At 39.4% G+C, this 21053-nt stretch overlaps 1 protein-coding gene and 1 pseudogene across 16 annotated transcripts in view; both read right to left on the bottom strand.

Annotated features, from left to right (window-relative positions):
- ZNF638 (zinc finger protein 638) overlaps positions 1–21053 on the bottom strand; it is a 139082-nt gene that overhangs the window by 75161 nt on the left and 42868 nt on the right. For 2 of the 16 annotated variants that reach the window (XM_045446424.1, XM_045446425.1), the window contains exon 1: positions 11753–11878. The exons of 12 other annotated variants lie outside the window; for them this stretch is intronic. The gene's annotated coding sequence lies outside the window, so the exon portion shown is untranslated. Of the gene's footprint in view, positions 1–11742; positions 11879–21053 lie in introns of those variants that run through there. 2 more of the 16 variants (XM_045446423.1, XM_045446426.1) reach the window with 2 other exon arrangements.
- Positions 19830–20397, bottom strand: LOC123580942 (annotated as a pseudogene).

The raw sequence follows: 21053 nt of genomic DNA, 5'->3' as shown, positions 1-21053 counted from the left end.
TTGCATTTAGTAACATTTTCAGACAGTAATCCACTAATGTAAAATCATCAAACACCTTAGGCTACCATTAACCAACTGAGCCACCCAGGTGCCCCACATATCTTCAATAGTTAAAAAAAATTTTAAGTAACCTTTTATTTTCTCTGTAAATGAAATTTAAGGAGTATATTTGTATTTCATTTGCTTAATTTTTTATAAATATAAGTGCATTTTTAATCATTTAGGAAAGTTATTGTTTAATCTTCTCTTAAAACTATCATTCACATTCACTGCAAATAAAATGTTATGACCAAAAAGGCTCTTGTATTTATAGTTTAAGCTTTCTACTTATAAGGTATTATAAACTTCCTTTTGGCAATTATAGAATTCTCAAGCCTCATTTCTTCAACTCTAATTTAAGGACAGGCAAGCTCTACCAATCAGCATCCTTTTCTTTGCTGCTTAACTTTCTCCCCTTCATTTTGTTTAAACTTCAGCCCTACCAATGATGCCTCAAGGTACAACTACTTAAGGCAAATGCTAACAACAAAATAAAGCACAGGAATTTACCATCTTCAACAGACTCAGGAGGATAAAATTCCAAAATCAACTATCAGACCATTTGAGATATCTAAAAAAAAAAAAAAAAAAAAAAGCTAGGTACTCCTAAAAAACTTAGAGAAACTGTCTTCTTAGCAATAAATACATCAGAGTAACTCCAAATCCAACTGTTACTCATCCACTTGACCAATACTTTGACAATGCTGGTCTAGGTAAGGAAGTAGCAAGGCTATTAAGCCAGAAACGATCCCTTTCTTCATAAAGCTAACACTCAGTTTTTAAGATGGAGTTAACGTTTCCTAAGAATTAGAGAAACCAAAATGATAAAATATAGTTAGTGGCGCCTAGGTGGCTCAGGTCATGATTTCATGGATTTAAGCCCCGCGTCAGGCTCTGTGATGACCAGCTCAGAGCCTGGAGCCTGCTTTGGATTCTGTGTCTCCCTCTCTCTCTCTCTGCCCTTCCCCCACGTGCTCTAAGATAAACATTAAAACATTTTTTTAAAAAACATTAAAAAATACAGTTAAAAATCTGGAAGTTTCCCTTTTCACACCTCTGCAGTTAAAAGGGTTTGCAGAGACTGGAAACTGGTTGAATAAACTATGGTATATTCATATTTTGCAGCTGTAAAAAGGAATGATATTAAACATCCTTGGTAGGGCATACCCTACAGATATGAACTAGTAGATACAAAACCCTTCAAGATGTTTTCTTTCTTTTTTTTTTTTTTTTAATATTTTTGAGAGAGACAGAGAGAGAGAGAGAGAGAGACGGGGGTGGGGGGAGAGGCAGAGAGAGGGAGACAGAATCTGAGGTAGGTTCCAGACTCCCAGCTGTAGGGCTCAAACTCACAAACCGCGAGATCATGACCTGAGCTGAAGTCTGACACTTAACCCACTGAGCCACCCACACACCCGTTTTCATTTTTTAAATTGGTATATGGACAAAACATAAAATGTTAAAAGTAAAACACTTGTATAATAGTATTACATATATAAATATGTAGTATTACCATCACATCTGTCTGAAGTCAAACTGGTCTGTAACCCAAAAACAGGAAATGTAAGAGAATCCTTGTTCTCCAAATCTGCTATTAGAAGTAAAGAAACTCAAGTGGTTTCACCAACAATGGAATTCACTGATTTGACAGTACTTTGTAAGTTTTGGGACTACCACAGAATTTATACAAAGTAACAAGTGATACCCCAAAACTCAGAACAAATGCCTGACATAGTAAATATAATCTCTATTAACCATAACTATTAGAGAATATGCCATTTTCTGGATAACTGAACTCTAGCCATAAACAGGTTTGTTCACCTACTGTAATTTATGGATAGTCAATTTATGAAATCATTAAACTAACTTAGAAGAACTTGAGTTAAGATCTGAGTTCTTGGGGTGCCCAGGTGGCTCAGGTGGTTAAGTGACTTTGGCTCAAGTCATGATCTTGCAATTTGTGAGTTTAAGCCCCGCGTTGGACTCTGTGCTGACAGCTCAGAGCCTGGAGCCTGCTTCTGATTCTGTGTCTCCCTCTCCTCCTTGTGCTCTGTCTCTCTGAAAAATGAATAAACATTAAAAAAAATTTTTTTAAAAGATCTGAGTTCTTAATTATTAACACTCCTTTGAAAAAATTGCAATTAAATATAAATTCTTTAAAGTTTTATTCCTGATTATATAAGTAACATGCTTTTTATAGAAAACAAAAAGTAGCAAATTAAATCCTTACCAGTAAGACCGTCATGTAGAATGAATTCGTATTTTGATATAATTTCTTTCAAGTTTGTTTATGTAAATACAAGCATGGATAAGGGGAGGAAAGTACACCAAACTTTACTGTATGAAACTAGAACTATACTATTTTCAATTAACTTTTATTTTCCTATATTTAATATTTTTTCAAAACCAGGATATTTATTGGTCACAAAACATTCTGAACTCCCGAAAAAATTCTATTGTGACAAGTAGCAGGTAACTCTTTTCTATGCCCTTTTAAAAACTGAAACCTGCCACTCTGACACAACAAATATTCAACTAAATGTCAAACATAAAAATTCTCTTAGAAACATTTGAGCTTAAATGTCCATCAACTGATGAATGGATAAAGAAATTGTGGTTTATATACACAATGGAATACTACGTGGCAATGAGAAAGAATGAAATATGGCCTGTTGTAGCAACATGGATGGAACTGGACAGTGTTATGCTAAATGAAATACGTCATACAGAGAAACACAGATACCATGTTTTCACTCTTATGTGGATCCTGAGAAACTTAACAGAAGACCATGAGGGAGGGGAAGGAAAAAAAAAAAGGTTAGAGAGGGAGGGAGCCAAAACATAAGAGACTCTTAAAAACTGAGAACAAACTGAGGGTTAATGGGGGGTGGGGGGGAGGGTGGGTGATGGACACTGAGAAGGGCACCTGTTGGGATGAGCACTGGATGTTGTATGGAAACCAATTTGACAATAAATTTCATATTAAAAAAAAAAAGAAAAGAAACATTTAATAGGAACTGAGTTCTCGAGGCAGGCATGAAGAAATGGCTTGATGGATTAAAAAGATATTGCCACTAGATCCCATAAGGTCTGAGATGTCCACTACCAAGGACAATCAAGAACTACCTATTATTCCAATGTAATTTTTCATAAGAAAGGGAATCCTTTATTTTCTTTATGGATACCGGTAAAGAAATCAGAAATCCAGAAATCTAAAAGCATCATCAAAAATTAGTCAGGGGGCACCTGGGTGGCTGGTTAAGAGCCTGACTTTTGATTTTGGCTCAGGTCATGATATCGAGGTTCATGAAATTGAGCTCCACATCTGGCTCTGGGCTGATAGTGCAGAGCCTGCTTGGGATGCTCTCTCCCCTTCTCTCTGCGCCTCTTAAAATAAATAAACGTTTAAAAAAAAAAATTAGTCAGCCACATCATAATGATTACACTAGATTCATAATGAAAAATGCACATCAAACCCCAAACTTGAACTTTATACTACTTCAGTTTACAAAACACTTTTAATATTCATTATCTCACTGGAGCCTCACAAAAACCCTGTGAGCAAGGGGATACCAGTTTTTACAGACTAAGTAAAGCCTCAGAACTAAGTTGCAAGATCATAACTAGAACCTATAAATTCCTCTCAGTATCTTTCCATGTAAAATGTAAATTTTATAGCTTTGCTTTTTCTAACTATACAAAAGTAGTAAGCGTTCATTATCACCCCCCAATAAAGAAAAATCACCCTCATTACATTCAGAAAAAAGTTTTCTACAATCTCTTTTTGTTCGTTTTAGTATTCTATAATCTTTACATAAAGTTTATATAAACTACCATTATTTTCCTAGATATATATACCCACACACCTCATTTGGTATTATTTTGTTAGAGTGATGGTCTCACAACATATAAATCCACTTTCACACCTGAGAATACAGGTATTACACTGGTCAGTTAACACAACAGGGAGTACGTGTCATTCTATGCTTTCCTCAGTTTAAATGTCAATCAGCTAATCTCTTCTGGCATACATACGGATCCACTCAGCCTCTTTTCTACCATTTTCTGTCCCTTCCTGTCTCACAAAAGATATGTAAGTCATAACTCCAAAGGTGCCACAAGTGTGAATAGAGAGTATCCCTCGAAATTAAAATGCCACAATGAGGTACCTCAAGGAAACTGTCAAAGAAACAGAATGAGTAGACAATTAGAAACATTATTTGGTATCATGGAGGGCATCACAAACTTCACTGCCACTTGAAAGGAGTGATAAACCTCACGATTCCATATTTGAAAAAAAATGGAAGCTCAACTTGCTAATGTACAATGCTAGGAACAGATCACCACAAGAACCAAGTATTAATCACCTCATATAGCAATGATTCAATAGTTACTATTTCCAGGAAAATGACTTTTTGCTAAACAGGATGAATATAATTAGATATACTTTTTGAAGCACTACATACATAAATGGGTGAAGACAACACTGCATTCACAGTAAATGATGCCTCCCTGACATGTGCATTGGTGGGCCTGCTTACCTTGCTAGCTAGCATCAACAAATGTAATTCATTAGCCCAAGAGAAACCTCCTGACCCAAGCTGGAATCAAGAAATCTTTCCTGGAATTGTTTTTAGAACTAGAATGAGGGGCACCTGGGTGGCTCAGTCAATTGAGAGTCTGACTCTTGATTTCAGCTCAGATCAGCTCAGATCATGATCCTAGGGTGGTGGGATGGAACTCTGCATCAGGCTCTGTGTGGAGTGTGGAGCCTGCTTAAGATTCTCTCTCCCTCTGCCCCTCTCCCCCACTCTCGCTATAAATAAATAAATAAATAAATAAATAAATAAATAAATAAATAAATAAATGTAAAATAAAACAAAACAAAACAAAACAAAACAAAACAAAACTAGAAATGAGGAAAGTAGTGGGTGTTGATAAATTTCAAATGCTACTACAGGGGCGCCTGGGTGGCTCAGTCGGTTAAGCATCTGACTTCGGCTCAGGTCACGATCTCGCGGTCTGTGAGTTCGAGCCCGCGTCGGGTTCTGTGCTGACCGCTCAGAGCCAGGAGCCTGTTTCAGATTCTGTGTCTCCCTCTCTCTCTGACCCTCCCCCATTCATGCTCTGTCTCTCTCTGTCTCAAAAATAAATAAACGTTAAAAAAAATTAAAAACAAAAAACAAATGCTACTATGGGCACCTGGGTGACTCATTGGACTAAGCATCCAGCTCTTGATTTCAGCTCAGGTCATGATCTCACAGTTGTGATTTTCTCTCTCTCCCTCCCTCTCTCTTCCCCTCCCCTGCACGCGCTCTTTCTCTCTCCCTCTCTCAAAATAAATGAATAAACATTTTTTTTTAACTCAAATGCATATATTACTGCCTTAGTGAGAAAGCACAAGCACTGAAACAAAATAAAGCCCATATAACAGAGGCCAGCAGGGCCAAGAGGTAAATACAATATTGAAGACATTCACTACCCAGATGCAATTGTTCTGAGGCATAACCTGCCCTCCCTGCCACTACGCTGTTCGTTTTCATGAAGTATACTAGCCAAAGGGTACATCTCTGTCTAATAGGGTTTCCAAAATCTTCAATTAAGCATACCTAAACTATTTGGTCAAATGCCTAAGCATGTTAACAGTCAACATTTAAAAAAAAAATTAAAACAAGGATAGAAGAAGGGAAAAAATCTAAAACTGAAAGCGAATACATTTTTCAAATGAATACCGTAAGCCACTGTGGAATAAAAATTAACTCAAGTAATTTATGAACCCACTATTAAATATATATATCGTCGGTTTGAGAGTAGCTAAGAGAAAGGGAAGAACTACAAACAAATTCTTACTCTTTTTAGTAGTTTGTTTTGGGATTTTTCTTTGGCAGTGACATCAGTGAAGTAATTCTTCAATTACTTTAGATATATCATAGGATGAAACAAAAAAGTAAATGTTTTGATAGTGCTGAGAACCAGGGCTTTCACTGTGCAAGACAAGATACATAAATATGAAATGAGGAAAAACAAGAAAAAAACTGGACAATAAATTATAAACCACTGAAAAAAACAAGAATCCATAACTCCATACCAATCAATGCAAATGTAGAGGGACTGCTGACTTGAAAATTCATTTTATAACTATATTGGTAAAGATTGGTTCAGACAAGAATCACCTACGCATGTTAAATCCAGAGGGAAATTCTGCTAAGTAGGACATTTACATTTCTTAAAATGCATCTTCACAAATTAATTAGTTCAAGGCGGGAGGAGTCAAACATGTGGACTGAATATATGATCAAACAATATTATCATCCATGGCAGACAGATGGACATCATGTACCTCCAGATTTGATACCATGGGGACACAGCATCACTTAGGCGATTTTTCTGGCCAGAGACACATAATCTCAATCTAATCAAGAGGAAACATCAGACAAATCCAAAATGAGAAATGTTCTATTAAAAAGAAAAAAAAGGGGCACCTGGGTGGCTCAGTTGGTTGAGTGTCCAACTTCAGCTCAGGTCATGATCTCGCGGTGAGTTCAAGCCCAGCGTCAGGCTCTGTGCTGACAGCTCAGAGCCTGGAGCCTGCTTTGGATTCTGTGTCTCCCTCTCTCTCTGCCCCTCCCCCGCTCATGCTCGGTCTCTCTGTCATAAATATAAAAAAAAAAATTTTTTTTTAAAGTAAAAAGAACAGAAAAAGAAACCAAGCAAGCTATATTTTTCAGAAACGTCAACTTCACAGAATACAAAGAAAGGCTACGGAAATGTTCCAGAGTAAAAAAGACTAAAGGACATGACAATTAAATGCAATCATCTGATTCTAGACTGGTCCTGTATTGGAGAGGGGGAAAAAAAAACTGCTATCAAGAACACTATTGGGCCAACTGACAAAATCAGAAGATGGTAGACTAAAGAATTTTATCAATGTTAAATTGAGGTTGATTACTATGACTAATAGTTCAAAAGAAATAGTAGAGGAAATAGCAATAGCAAAAGAAAACAACCTGTTCTTAGGAAATAAACTAAGGTAAAGGAGTACAATATATGTAACTTACTTTCAAACAGTTCAGGAAAAAAAAATCACCATGTGTGTATGTGTACAATAGAAGGGAAAGAGCGTTGGTGGTATAGTGGTAAGCATAGCTGCCTTCCAACAGAAGGGAAAGAAGGGACAGGGAAGTAAGGGGAGACAGGAATTTCTGTCAGAGATTGAATTCATTCAATAAGTTAATGACCCAACCTTTTAAGTCTAACACCAGACTATCTAAGGACTATCTCCTTAATCATATACCAAGAAAAAAAACCATAAGCAAGTAAGGCAACAGGCAGAAAACAAGCAAAACACGTAACACGATAAAAGAGCATCAGCCCTAAACACATTTTTGTTTTTCTTTTTCTACATCATGCTCACTCCCTATTGACTATTAGTCAGCCTATTATGCAATTCATAATAATCTCATCTTTGGGGACATTTCAACTAATCTGAAGATATCCACCCTGCTAGGAGGGGTTCCAGTGAATTACTTCATACAAAATTGGTTAACTCCCATAAGTAAAATTTAACACTAATTTAACATACTGTTTTTTAAAAACTTAAACTCAATGTATTAATTCTGGTCCTGTTGAGTGCTAAAAATGTGACCCTCAGCAAGCTGGTTAACTCAAGCCTCAGTTTCATCATGTGAAAAATAGGAATAAAAACAATACCACTTCAGAATGGTGATGTGACAATTAATTTATACCTCCTGGCGAAATTACACCTTCTGACTCACAGTAGGTACTCAAAAAATGTTAAGATAGCAAACGAAATGCTTTACTTAAGAAATCGGTAGATCGCTTGGGGCGCCTGGGTGGCTCAGTTGGTTGAGGATCTGACTTTGGCTCAGGTCATGATCTCATGGTCTGTGAGTTCAAGCCCCACGTTCAGCTCTGCTCTGACAGCTCAGAGCTAGGTGCCTGCTTCAGATTCTATGTCTCCCTCTCTCTCTGCTCTTCCCCCACTCATGCTCTCTCTCCCTCTTTCAAAAATAAACATTAAAAAAATTTAAAAAAAAAGAAATAGGTAAATCCCTGTTTCTTTTATTAAGACTTGGGTAACTTATGAAAATTTCAATATAGTAGTTAAAATAGAAACTATACACTGTGTATATAGTGTATGTATATGTATATATACACCACGAGTATGGTGTATGAAATTGGGGAAATCTGAATACTATCTGACATTAAGAAATTGTTACTTTAGGAGCAATAAATATGCTTTTCTCTAAGCATTTTAAAGAAAAACTTTGAACTATAAACTGATGAATGACATGGAATTTGCTTAAAAATAATAGGGTGGAGGGGTGCCTGGGTGGTTCAGTAGGTTAAGTGCCCGATTTCAGCTCAGGTCACAATCTCATGGTTCCTGAGTTTGAGCCCCACATCAAGCTCTGTGGTGGTAGCTCAGAGCCTGGAGCCTGTTTCAGTTTCTGTGTCTCCCTCTCTCTTTGCGCCTCCCCAACTCATGCTCGGTAGGTCTCTCTCTCTCTCTCTCTCTCAAAAATAAATAAACATTAAAAATTTTTTTTTAATTTTTTAAAAAAAAACAGTAATAGGGTGGAAGGTAGAGACATGATTGAGCATTAGCTTGCAATTATTGAAGATGGGTACACGGGTGAATCATTACATAATACTCTCTCTTATACATGTTTGAAATTTTCCACAATAAAAAGTTTTCTAAACAAAGGGAAGAAATTCAAAGGAAAATGAAGTTGGCAACATTCACTCAACAACAAGACAATAAGGATATTAGCTGAAAGTTTAATAAAATGAAGACTGTGGAAATCAGGTAGGAAAAAAAATGTAAAAACTTAAAAGACTCGAACAATAATTATTTTGATATTTAAGGAGTTCAAGAGTTGAAAATAACCCAAAATGTATGTGCCCAAGGTAATCATGAATATCAAAACATGTGTACCTTAAAACTCTCCTGTACGCCCTGAACTTTCTTCTCATTACAAAACTCTTGTTCTTGACCCTCACTGATCATTATTATAGCTATGTTTTATTTCTACACCTCACCTTCTTCCTATTACTGTCGTATCTTTCATATACCTATTGTCCATTTTCATTCTCAGCCACAAATTTCAGACTACAGTAAACGAAGTTGAAGTAATAAAAGTTGAATACAAACAGGGGCTTACTGGCTTTGACCACAAACAATTACTTTCAACGTGCAGGAGGTCGAAACCACCACATGTCAACATTCAGTAGCTGCTCTTTCCTTGCAAAACAGTCCAAACAGCCCAAACTATGTCACTGGGTACTCATACTGGAAGCACTAATTCTTAGTATCTAAAGCATGTTATGAAGAATTTGGACAGATTTATTCAAACTTTGACTGGTACACGTTAAGTCAAGTCATGTTAGAAAGAACACAATTTGGACTCCAAAGGCTCAGGATCTTACCCAGGCTCTAGCAAGTACCAGCTGAGTTCATTCACTCAACACATGAGTACTGAATACATACCAGTCACTGGGACAGATACAAAGATAAACAATCAACAATATAAGTGGTTACAAGAGAGGCATATATAAAATTTATAGATACAGCAAATATTTTAATGAAAGGTTAGCTGATTTTTCAGCTCCAAAATTCTATCAATTTAATCTGAAATCTTTTAAGCCTCTTTTTAACTAAAAGGGAATATCCCCAGGAAACAATCTTCAAACAAAAGATGCTTCCGTAAGACTGAAAAACTTGCAATAAAAGTAACAGCTAATGATCTCACTCAATTCTCACATCAATCCCAAGCAGGAAGTAGTATTATCACCATTTTACAGATAAGAAAACAAAAGTTAAGTAAGACTAAAATAACTTATCCAAAATCTTACACATACAGTAAGAAAAAAACAGGGATTTGAATCCAGATCTGATTCCAAAGCCTATTCTCTTTTCACTAAATTATCTGTCTCTCATTTTCTTTCACTACATAAAAAGAAAATTTCCAGAGATCACCTCTGAAAAGCTCCCAAGAGAAAATCTTTAGGACAGCCCTGAAATACAAACTGATGACCGACTATAATAAGCTTCTTTTTTAAACAAGAATATCCGCTATACACACTCTCCAAGACACAAAAAGAAGAGATTACAAGACTAAAATATAACCAATATTCAAGGTAACATATATGTAACACTAATAAAAACATTCTGAAACTAGTTAATAGGAACCAATGAGATTTTGTGATTTTCTTCCAAATGTTTTACCTTTTTCTGAACTAGATTCCAATAATCAAGCAGGGAACGGCCCAGCATATTCTTACCGTATTAACATGTTGGAGTCCACATCACTTAAAAGTGCATATTACAGAGTATGGGGATACAAAATAAAATGTATTTGAAATGTTGTCATATTGAAAGAAAAGAATGCAACATTAAAAAAGTCTAGAATGCCTAATAAAATTAAAGGTATGCTGGAATAATGTAAAGTATGCATTTACTTTTCTGTATAAGTTTCATTAACCGTTTTTTTATAAATTAATTTTTCCAATTTTTCAATTCTAACTGCAAATTTGAGTCAGCAAATATCCCTGACATATAAGTCAACCCTTTACAACAGATGAAGGATAAAAACGAAGAAATTTTTTCGTGCACGATTCTAAAGCCGGTTAGAAAAAGAATTTGAATCAACTTAAGTTGCCAGATCCTGGTAACAAGTTTTGCTTCAGAAATCCTTCAGATTAAAATTGGGTTTTACCCTCCCCGCCCCCAACTTCACCCTAGAGTAAATGTTTAAGATTAAGAAAAATTAGCTTGAGGCAGCCGTCACTGTCTAGTTCAATTAAAGATTTTGTACTAACAAAAGTCTCCCTCGTTCGCAATTATCTCAAACAACAAAAGATCTGTTCAAAACGTCCTCAAGGATCCAACTGTGTGGTATACATTCTCCCCCTACCTTTAACAGAAGGGGACTGAGCCTAGGAATCACACACAAGTAAACCACTAAACATCCGTATTCGCGATTCCTTTGAGAAATTTGTAAATAAGTATCAGAATCATTTATGGTTCCCCGTATCCCGCACAGAGGTGACATTTTCCTTGCTTTCATACCCGCGAAAGGCGGAAACAGCAACCAGCAAAAGCCGCTGGATCTAACATTCTCCCTTCATCCCAACTCCCCCTTCCCCAGCCCCAAACACAAACATGTTCTCTCCACGCTCCTTGCATAACGTCGCTCGCCACAGGGCTCAGCTCAAGCTCCACCGCCTCGCTTCAAGGCCCGACGGGAAAGGTTACTCCCTCGTCGGTGCTCCCGCACCACCGCTTCCTCTGGCTGTCAGGCCCGGCGCGGCCTCGGCAGGCCCTGCGCCGATGGGGAAGGGGCCGCCACGGCGCTGCCAAAGGGCTGTTCTTGTTCCTCGGCCCAATGCAACGGCGTCGGGCGGCTCTTCCAGAAGCAATGTCCTAGCACGGGTGCCCGACCCGGCCCTCCGGGGCAGCAAGGTGAACGGACGCGGTAGCAGGGCAGCCAAGCTTTCCTTCTCATCCCGGGGGTCCCCCAACCTCCTCCCGCCCCCGCCGCCGGCCCGCCGCCATTTTGTGCGCAGCCGCTGCGACACAGATACAATAGTCGGCCCGAATCTCACAGGAAAGGCTCAGGACCCCCACGCTATGGGTTCCCGCCTTCCAGCCCCCTATTCCCCACAAGGCAGCGGTCCTACCTATGCCTACCCGACTAACAGCCGGATCCCATTTGCGCCCCACACAGTTTAGCACTCAGCCTCCAGTCTCGACGCCGAAGAAGCTACCGCCTCCAGAGAGCTGCACGCATGCGCGTCTATCGAGCCTTTGCGAGCCCTCATCTGCTCCCGGCGCCTGCGTACCGCCGGCACCGCGCTCGCCGGGAGGCAAAAGAAAGGAGCCAGCGGAGCTTGGTTCCGGAAGGGGGCGCTCTCGCGTGTGGCGTTCCAGGAGTCCACCGTGTTCTCAAGCACCCAGTGTATCGTTGCCTCTGACCGCTCTGTGCTTGTCCCATCCAAATCTTGCGCAACCTTTGAGATCTGTGTTGTCTCGCCTCCGTGAAGTCTTCCCTGGCCATTTTTGGCTTCAGTAATATTCATTTCGCACTGGATATCATAGTGCTTTGTATGGTTAAGATTTTCCTGCCTTTATGTTCCTGCCTTAAATCTATTTTTGCATCCCTAGCAATGATGTGATGGGTATCACAGCCACTGAAAATATCAGGAAATTAGAACTGATTTGAAGCTTATTAAGCTGAAAGCTTAACGCTCGAAAAATTCTTTCATGTGTCATTCCACAATAAAAATAACCTACCTGTGTGTTAGATATTTTTAACCTTCATTTAACTGATGAAAAAACTTGGGGTTGAGAGAACTTGAGTAACTTAACTTACTCTACTACACCAACATAAAAGCTCAATGGTTGGGCAAAATCTGGTAAAACTCAGAAGTCTCACCTAGGATACCACACAAATCACACCACCTGCCCTACGTCTCATGCGTCAGTTTTACCTAGCAGCCAGCAGATGCGTTTCTTTTATTAACATTAAAATAAGCATAGAGAGGGGCCTAAGCGGCTCATTCGGTTAAGTGTCCGACTTTGGCTCACAATCTTGTGGTTGCTGCGTTCCAGCCCCACGTGGGGCTCTGAGCTGACAGCTCAGAGCTTGGAGACTGCTTTAGATTCTGGGTCTCCCTCACTCTCTGCCCCTCCACGACCATGCTCTCGCGTGCGCGCGCGCGCCGGCGCGTGCACGCTCGCGTTTTCTCTCTCTCTCTCTCTCTCTCTCTCTCTCTCTCTCTCTCTCTCTCTCTCTCCCCCTCAAAAATAAGCATTAAAAATTTTTTAATAAATAAAAATAAAATAAGCACAGAAAAAGATGAAAGAAAAGTCTTTTTTACAAACTATATTTAACCACATTTTCATTTCAAACTAAATATCCTGGTAGAGGAAACAAACCAAAAAAAAAAAAAAAAAAAAAGCCAACACGCCAACTCCAAATAACTAATATTGAGTCTTGAAGTGTTTCCTTCCATACATTTCTGTATATTCATACAAACATACACAAACATATTATTTGCATGTAACGGGAAATGTTCTTTTTATTTTTTGCCAAAAACTTACACATTAGCCTGCTATTTCCTTTTCTGATTACTGACATTTCTTCAAATAAACAATATAGATCCTCTTTCTTAAATAGATAATATTCACAGTATGGCTCCATTATCAATTATTCAACGTGTTGTTGACACTGAAGTTGTTTTCAATCTTTTGGATACAATAAACATTGCTGTATATAAACAGCCTTACCCACTGATATTTTTATTTTTATAGGCTAGAATCCCAATAGTTACACTGCTACATTAAAGATGTATATATATCTATATCTAGATGTTTTATGATATATAATTTGATTATAATTTCTTTCTCCCCCCCCCCCCACAATCATTTTGGCAATTTAATTCTCCTAGAAAAACATCCATTTTATCTGGGTTTCCAAATTCATTTCCCTAGAATTGGGCAAAATAAACTTGTAAATTCCTTTTTCTTTTATGTTGTCCCCTTACATTTTTTATTTATTTCTACAGCACTTACACCTAACATACCATATAATTTATTTCTTATTGCTTCTTATCTCTGTCCACTAGAACATAAGCTCCATGGTGTTCGATATTTTGCCTGTTTTCTTCACTGCTTTATCTCCAATGCCTATAATAATACTTGACACACAGTAGAAAAATTAGTGTATACTTTTATTACAAAATGAATGAGTAAAAATGTGTGTGTATGTGTGTGTGTTCATGTGTGTATGAAGTTATTGACCTCCTTTCATATCTACCGTCCATGTGAGTTTCCTCCTTTAAAAAAATCCTTCGGGGGCGCCTGCGTGGCTCAGTCAGTTAAGTGTCCTACTTCAGCTCAGGTCAGGATCTTGTGGTCTGTGAACTGGAGCCCCATGTTGGGCTCTGTGCTGACAGCTCAGAGCCTGGAGCCTGCTTCAGATTCTGTGTCTCCTTCTCTCTCTGCCCCTCCCCTGTTCATGCTCTGTTTCTCTCTCTCTCTCTCTCAAAAATAAGTAAACTTTAAAAAAAATCCTTCTAACATTCTTTGCTTATATTTCTAATGAGCTGATTGTCTCTTTTGTATCAGGAGGTAATTCTTAGTATAGAAGGAACATTAACCCTTTGTCAAATAGGTGTATATTTTCTTTCTGAGTATCTTTTGCCATTGTAAATTTTAAATGTAATCAAATCTATCTTTTCTCTTATGACTTCTGAGTATTCTTTTTGTCTAAGAAACGTCACTCTACTCCCCAGAAGCATACACACCCTGGAACTATACAAAAATTCTCCTAAACTTGCTAAATTTTTATTTACAATTTCATAATTTTATTTTTTGCAGTTAGATGTATTTTATCTAACATTTATTCTTTTTCTGATATGAAGTAAAGATCTAACTTTATTTTCTTCCAAATATATTAAATCATGAAGTTTCCAGATATTTAAAAAAATGATACTTTCTTCCCCCTTCACTGAAATGGCTCTTCCCTTTAAAAAACAAACAACAGGGGCGCCTGGGTGGTGCAGTTGGTTAAGCGTCCGACTTCAGCCAGGTCACGATCTCGCGGTCCCTGAGTTCGAGCCCCGTGTCGGGCTCTGGGCTGATGGCTCAGAGCCTGGAGCCTGTTTCCGATTCTGTGTCTCCCTCTCTCTCTGCCCCTCCCCGGTTCATGCTCTGTCTCTCTCTGTCCCAAAAATAAATAAATAAACGTTGAAACAAACAAACAAACAAACAACAAAGGAGTAAGTTCCCACATATAAAATGGATTCATGGACCTTCTAGTCTGTCTTACTTATCTGTCTACCTATGTTCCAGGACCATTTATAACATTCATTAACTGAGGTTATTATTTGAGGTCCTCCTCTGTTCCAGGAACTCTTCTGGCACCAAAGAGTCAGTGACAAACCAGAAGGCAACACTAACTCATGCCCTCATAGCATATACAGCCTAGATGGGGGAGACAGACAATAAACAAGAATATATATGGTATGTCAGATTGGTACTTGCTTTGGAGAAAACCAAGGAAGATCAGGACAGAGGGAATAAGGAAGTAACAGAAGCTGTGATTTATTTTTTTAATTTTTTTTTTCAACGTTTATTTATTTTTGGGACAGAGAGAGACAGAGCATGAACGGGGGAGGGGCAGAGAGAGAGGGAGACACAGAATCGGAAACAGGCTCCAGGCTCTGAGCCATCAGCCCAGAGCCCGACGCGGGGCTCGAACTCATGGACCGCGAGATCGTGACCTGGCTGAAGTCGGACGCTTAACCGACTGCGCCACCCAGGCGCCCCAGAAGCTGTGATTTAAATAGGATGGTCAAGAAAGCATGACTCAGGGGTAGCTGGCTAGCTCAGTCAGTAGAACATCCAACATTGATCTCAGGTTCATGAGTTCGAGCCCCACGTTGGGTAGATATAGAGATTACTTCTAAAATAAATAAGCAAACAAACTTCTTTAAAAAAAAAAAAAAAAGCATGGGGCCACCGGGTGGCTCAGTCAGTTAAGCACCCAACTCTTGATTTTGGCTCAGGTCATCATGATCTCATGGCTTGTGAGTTCAAGCTCCATGTTGGCTCCATGCTGTCAGCATGGAGCCTGCTTGGGATTCTCTCTCTGCCCCTCCTCCACTTGTGCACAAGCGCTCTCTCTCTCTCTCTCTCTCTCTGTCAAAATAAATAAATACACTTAAAAAAAAAAAAGGCATGACTAAGAAGGCAGCATGTGAGCAGAAAACTGACTGAAGTGTATAAATAAGCACTAGAGAAATCTGGGAGGAAGAGCAGCCTAGGAAAGGTGAACATAAAATACAAAAATTCTTGTGGTGAAGGCCATCTTGGCATACTTGAGAAACTGCAAGAAAGCCAAAGAAGTTGCAATAGCATGAGTAAGAGGGGACACAGGAGATGAGGTGGAGGGGAACCAGGCTATTTTAGTCTGCTGTCGTTGCCATTACCAAAATATCACTGGCTGGGTGGCTTAAACAACAGATTTATTTTCGCACATTTTTGATAGCTAGAAGTCCAAGATCAGGGTATAGACAAGTTTGGTTTCTCCTTAGGCTTCTTTCCTTGGTTTGCAGTTGGCCAATTTCTTTCTGTGTCTTCACATGGGCTTCTTCTATGCATATACATCTCTAGTGTCCCTAACCTCTTCTTATAAGGACACCAGTAATATTGGATTAGGGCCCACTCACATGACTTCATTTAACTGTAATTACCCTGTAAGGTCCTGTCTCCAACTACTGTCATATTCTCTGAGGCATACTGGGGTTAAGACTTCAACATATGAATTTGGGAGGACACAATTCAGTCCATGACAAAGACCATCTCAAGGCCTTGGTTTTTACTGTGAAGAGATGGGAAGCTTTTGAGCAAAGGCATGACAAACTGACTTTCATTACATTGAATACTTACTCTGTGCCACTACTCTAAATACTGGAGGATACAGTAGTCAGGAAAAATCAGGTACCTGCTTTCACAGCGTTTTAGTGGAAAGAAATAATAAACAAAGAATATATAATGTGATAACATAAAGTAAGGGAAATAAAGCAAGTAAGGGAAAAATGATAAAGCAGTGGCTGGATAATGCTTTAGATATGATCGCCAGGGAAGTCCTCTCTGGTAAAGTGACAGCAGAGATATAAGGGAAGAGTGAGGGAAAGTCATTCAGATATCTGGAAGAAGAGGTTTCCAACAGGACACATCAAGTGCAAAGGCCCTGTGACAGGAGCACATTGGGTATGTTTGAGGAATAACTAGAAGGCCAGCACAGCTGATGTGGAATGTTACAGAGGAAGGACAAGATAAGGATAGAGAAGTATAAGGGATAAGATCATGCAAATCTTGATAAGCCACTTATGGCTATACAGAACACTGAATACATATTGGATTAGGAATCACAAAAGTTTCCTTTCTAGCCCTGCTCCAATACTAACCTCACTGGATTTTGATTTCCTTACCATAAAAAGGGGTAAGGGAAGGGACTAGATTAGCTTACCCATAAGATGTGAATCTGGAAATCTCTTGTAAACTAAAAGATGTTCATGAATATTTTTGGCATTCCTAAGAAAAGAAAAATTTTTTTAATTTTAGAATCTACTATATCCACACTACTCCATGCTTTTATACCTTTTAGCTACCTTGGACCACTTGCAGAAATTCACATTCCCATCTAAAAATGTCAGCATTCCTGACAGAAAAAAAGTCGTTTTACTCCACATCCTCTTCTGACCATCGCTCTTGTCCACAATCCTCCACCCCTTTTGTTACCCACACTGCTTTCTGATTGGCCATACAAGTACTGAGCAGCTCTAGCCACTGTGCGCCTTCTGCCTGCTCAGCACAGTCACAGCTCAATGCCTGAAAGGATTAGAAAAAAGAATAGTCATCCCAAGCTTTTTCCTGTGATTTGTTAACATGCATGGGACTTTGTCTAAATGACATAAAGAATCTCATCACCATCTCATCTCAAGTGCAAGTGTTGTAAAAAATGGGATTTGGGGGCAATAATTGCCCTCTATATGTCTTTACTTTATTTATTTATATTTATTTTAGAAAGAGAGAGAGAACACATGAGTTGAGGAGAGGTACAGATGGAGAGAGAGACAGAGACAGAGAGAGAATCTTAAGCAGGCTCCATACTCAGCACAGAGCCCAACATGGGGCTCAATCCAATGACCCTGGGATCATGACCTCAGCCAAAATCAAGAGTTGGACACTCAACCAACTGAGCCACCCAGGGTACCTCTACGCTCCATATATCTTTAGAATCAAAATCTAATGATTGAGATAGACACAGAGCCATGATGAAAGTCTGAGAAACCCCAGAGCCATATCATGCCCTGCTAAAGAACATAAACATCAACAAAAGTTGGGTCTTACTGATATTTGAATTTTGCCTCGTTTTGCCAGACTATAAGGTGTGTTTTAAATGTTTACTTTTGAGAGACAGAGAGAGCATGAGCAGGGGAGGGGCAGAGAGACAGGGACAGAGGATCCAAAGCGTGCTCTTCACCGACAGCAGCAAGCCCCATGTGGGGCTCAAACCCATGAACCACATGACCTGAGCCAAACTTGGACACTCAACCGACTAAGCCACCCAGGTGTCCCAGTTTGCCTCTTCTTATTAAGGTGCTTTCTAAGGGTTCCTGAGTGGTTCAGTCAGTTGAACGTCCAACTTTGGCTCAGGTCATGATCTTGCAGTTTGTGAGTTTGAGCCCCGTGTTAGGCTCTGCACTGACAGCACTTCAGATTCTGTCTCCCTCTCTCTCTGCCCATCCCCTGCTCTCTATCTCTCAAAAATAAATAAACTTTAAAAAAAAGTGATTCCTAAATATATCCACCGGTTCTTTGATATGATTCACTTCACAAGGTAGAGCCTAATTCCGCACTCACTGAATGCCCAGGTCAGACTTATCATATTGTTTCTAATAAATAAAATGTGGTGCAAGGGATGCTATGTGACTTCTAAGGGTAGGTCATAAAGAGGATACCTTCCACCCGACTTTCCCTTCTCTCTTTTGGATTACTTACAGCAGGAAAAGCCAGGTTCCATGTCATAAGAACATGCAAACAGCCTGCTGAGACACCCAAAAGGGAAGGAATTTTAAATACTAACAGAAGCAGACAGCTTAGCTTAACAGAGAGATCAGGAAAAGAGACTGTCAAAGAGAGCTCTGCTAAAACACTGTCATCCCAGAGTAACTTGTGCCTATCCACGGCTGTATTCTCTGAGGAGCAGGAACAGAAGTTGCGCATTGAAGGGGCAATAGGCTTCACTAAAATAGTTTAAGTTATTAGACAAACAACCAACCAAACAACAAGAAAAATAAGTCCCAGGAGAGAGATAATCAGGATCTAGATTTGCTACATGGTACCTAAAATGTCCAGTTTTCAACAACAAAAATTTACAAGACATACAAAGAAACAAGAATGTGTGACTCCTACACAATAAGATAGGACAACAGAAACTGCCTGTGGCAAGGTTCAGATATAGGATTTAACATACAAAGACTTGATAATAATTATTAGAAATGTATTGGTAGAGATGCGCGTGGGAGGCTCAGTTAAGTGTCCAACTTCCGCTCAAGTCATGATCTCATGGTTTGTGGTTTTGAGCCCTGCGTTGGGCTCTGCTGACAGCTCAGAGCCTGGAGCCTGCTTCAGATTCTGTGTCCCCCTCTCTCTGCCCCTCCCTTGCTCGCTCTCTCTCTCTCTCTCTCTCTCTTTCTCAAAGATAAATCAACATTTTAAAAAGTAATAAAAAATAAAATCTGAAAAAAAAAAGAAATATATTGGAAGAACTAGAGGGAGCCATGCTAAAAGAAGTAAATAAAATGTATGACATGTTGCAGCAAATAGAGAATGTCAATAAAGATAGAGGAATAACTTTTTCAAAGAACCACATGGACATTATGGAGGTAAAAAGTACAATAACTAAAATAACAAGTTCACTAGAAGGGTTCAAGAATAGATCTGAACTGGCAGAAGAAACAGCTAAAACAGGTACCAATGTAGATCTTTCATAAAAAACAGCAGTGTAACACAATTTTCAGAAAGTGGGGGACACTCTTCACTTTATACCATTTTGGCTTAAGAAATATTTCATAGGAATGCTCTACTTTCAGACAGTGGGGGAAACTTGTAATGGACGTTTCCGTGGCACCAGCACTATAGGTTTTGGAGTCACTGTAAGATACACAGAATTACATCCATAATTAATATGAGGGACAACATTTCAAGCAGTAATTTCTCATACATGGAAAATAAAATTAAGAAAGGACCATCAAACAAAAGCTTCAGACAAGGCAAATCCGAGGAGAGCATATGAGAACAGCTGCTGATTCAAGTGAGGGGTTCTGGCATAACCAATGAGAAGGCTGCCAAATACTATTCCAACACCAGCACCAGAAACTGCTACTCCTATTGTTGCACCACCTGCACCAATAAATTTGCTAATAGTATCAATGTCTCTCTGATTGCACTGGCGTGAAACTCCCACTGGATTAGCCAAAACACCATTCTGTGCTGCCATTAAATACTGTAGAGCCCTCTTCTCTCAAGATAACACTGATGCAGAAATTGGTCTGGATGCAATTCTGGATCCAGCTTGGATTAGAGGAGAGGTGCGGGTAAGCTTGGCACAGATGAACATACTATACTCTTTGCAGGCAGCACAACTAGAAGACTTGGGTGACAGGCAACGTAAGTTCCTCTCCACTTCTTCTCTTCCTGGAAGGCGGTGGTAGTGGCTATTTCAGAGGTCAAAGGAGTGCGGTTCCGGGTGCCTGGGTGGCTCAGTCGGTTAAGCGGCCGACTTCGGCTCAGGTCATGATCTCTCGGTCCGTGAGTTCGAGCCCCGCGTCGGGCTCTGTGCTGACAGCTCAGAGCCTGGAGCCTGTTTCAGATTCTGTGTCTCCCTCTCTCTGACCCTCCCCTGTTCATGCTCTGTCTCTCCCTGTCTCAAAAATAAATAAAAACGTTAAAAAAAAAATAAAAAAAAAAAAAGGAGTGTGGTTCTCTTTCATTTTTGAAGGATAGTTTGACCAGATACAGAATTCTTGGTTGATACTTTTTTCCTTTAGCACTTTGTATTCTTTTAAAGTTTTTTTTATTTTTTATTTTTTATTTTTAGGGGTACCTGGGTGAGTCAGTCGGTTAAGTGACCGACTCTTGAATTTTGGCTCAGGTCATGATCTCACAGTTCAAGAGTCTGAGCCCCATGTTGAGCTCTATGCTCACAGTGCAGAGCCTGCCCTGGATTCTCTCTCCTCTTTGTCTGCCCCTCTCCTGCTCTCTCGCTCTCTCTCTCTCAAAAATAAATAAGAAATGTTTTTTAAAAAGGCTTTTTTAGGGGCGCCTGGGTGGCGCAGTCGGTTAAGCGTCCGACTTCAGCCAGGTCACGATCTCGCGGTCCATGAGTTCGAGCCCCGCGTCAGGCTCTGGGCTGATG

Source organism: Leopardus geoffroyi, chromosome A3, assembly GCF_018350155.1.
Source record: "Leopardus geoffroyi isolate Oge1 chromosome A3, O.geoffroyi_Oge1_pat1.0, whole genome shotgun sequence".
In the NCBI taxonomy this organism is placed as follows: Eukaryota; Metazoa; Chordata; class Mammalia; order Carnivora; family Felidae; genus Leopardus; species Leopardus geoffroyi.
Note: the sequence above shows the minus strand (reverse complement) of the source record. Positions and strands in the feature narration are given on the sequence as shown.